Raw genomic sequence first — 1,669 nt, 5'->3', positions numbered from 1 at the left:
ATTAGTGATGTATACATGATAATTGGGCGTATGCATGTTTTGTAAAGTAATAGTTTGTTTTTTTCGTTCAACTTTGATCTCCTGTTTATGAAAGGATAAAGAATTTTAATTAATTTGTCTATTTTGATTATGGTGTTGGTAATGTGTGTATTGAGTGTTAGTTCTTTTTCGAAAGAAAATCCTAAATATTAATTTTTTTTTTTCATTCCATTTCCGATAATCCTAGTTTTACTGAACTTTTTGGAAGCTTTTTAGCGCATCTGTTTCTTGTAAAGCATATGGCTTCTGATTTTTTTTTTATTTTTTTTTTTATTTTCCATGTCTTGCAAAATTTGTAATATGTCCTTATCGACAGGTTAAGATTCTTAACTATACTGCGAGGGCTGTTTGCAGAGCTCGAAATCGCTAGGTCATCAGTGTAGAGATACATGTCGCAATTTTTCATATCAGTAATGTCTGAAGAACGTCAACAAAGGTATGCCGTCCTTTTGGATCGGGTCCAGTCGCTGGTGGCCGGTAGTGCATGTTTTGATTTTGATGTTGACGGCGTTGTTCCCGGTTGCCGTACTGCTGATGGAACACGCACGAAGCTAAAAAAAACAAGGGATCAATCGTTGCACAAAAATATAATTGTTAAAACGTTTTACGCATAACACGGAACATCCTCACGATCAACAAACTACACGAAACGAACTACACTGAACCGCCGTCACATCCTACTACGTATAATGTGTGTGTTATCTGGTAGCCACACTGCTGTTGAAATAATTACACTCGACGCGAAAGTTGTGTCTTCGTCGGAGTCAACCGTTCGACTTTGTTTATTGATCCCGATCAGTCTTTTTATAAACTACGCTTAATCTAACTAGGTTTATTTTAAGAGAGAGCTGGTTTGAGTGAATAATGAGAGAGAGTGAGAAACCGGCACCGAGGCATAATTTTAGTCATCGGCACCGCGTTCTGGAACTGTGTGGTAATAGCTACTTTTGCATACTCAGTGGTTCTGCATTCCCACGGTGCTGAACCATTTAGAGGTTATTGCTTTGGATCGATGGATATGGTTCGTCGGAATGGAATGTAATTGAAATGGAATAAGGGTTTGTGCAAGTTGTGCAAGTTTGTGCAAGTTATGCAACAGTTATGTGCAAGTTAGTGCGCAAAAGCGAAAACCCAAATGTATGATCGTTTCCCCGTTTCCCCGATCCTCTCCAATCTTTCAAAAACCTTTTCCTTTGGTGATAAAACACTCCGCTTCGTTTAGTTTTGTTAACGTAGCTCATTTTGGCAAAACAACGATCAAATTGACGCCAACTGGTATTTCAGTTATCATCGATACACGATAACGAAGCTCCACGCACGTTAGCCGACAATACGATAGCACAAACACGACCACGACCGCACACGGACACGACGGCAACGGAAGAACGTTAGTTGCGAGATAGAAATTAGGATCAATAAAATCAGTGTAATGGCTAGGTTCTTTCTTTATGTAGATTTTACCTGGCGCGGCTGTGTCGCCGGCCATGAACGAATGACACACAGGTTTAATGTTCGGTGTCTAATTTGTGACTATCCTTTATTCACATTTTGGTTCGCTTTTATACCTTTATGAGGTCCTGGCGTACTCCACGAGGAGCACCCTCTCGATGCCTCACAAATCTATAAAAAG

At 39.7% G+C, this 1,669-nt stretch overlaps 1 long non-coding RNA gene across 1 annotated transcript; it reads right to left on the bottom strand.

The window, feature by feature from the left end:
* Positions 1 to 225: 225 nt before the first annotated feature.
* Positions 226 to 803, bottom strand: LOC131214161 (uncharacterized). Its single transcript, XR_009157012.1, has 2 exons — positions 648 to 803; positions 226 to 590 (listed from the first exon to the last, which is right to left on the bottom strand). It is a non-coding gene; the product is annotated as an uncharacterized LOC131214161 (long non-coding RNA).
* Positions 804 to 1,669: the final 866 nt, after the last annotated feature.

The sequence above is a fragment of the Anopheles bellator genome (genome assembly GCF_943735745.2).
Source record: "Anopheles bellator chromosome X unlocalized genomic scaffold, idAnoBellAS_SP24_06.2 X_unloc_37, whole genome shotgun sequence".
NCBI lineage: Eukaryota > Metazoa > Arthropoda > Insecta > Diptera > Culicidae > Anopheles > Anopheles bellator.
This window is presented reverse-complemented; position numbering and strand designations above follow the sequence as displayed.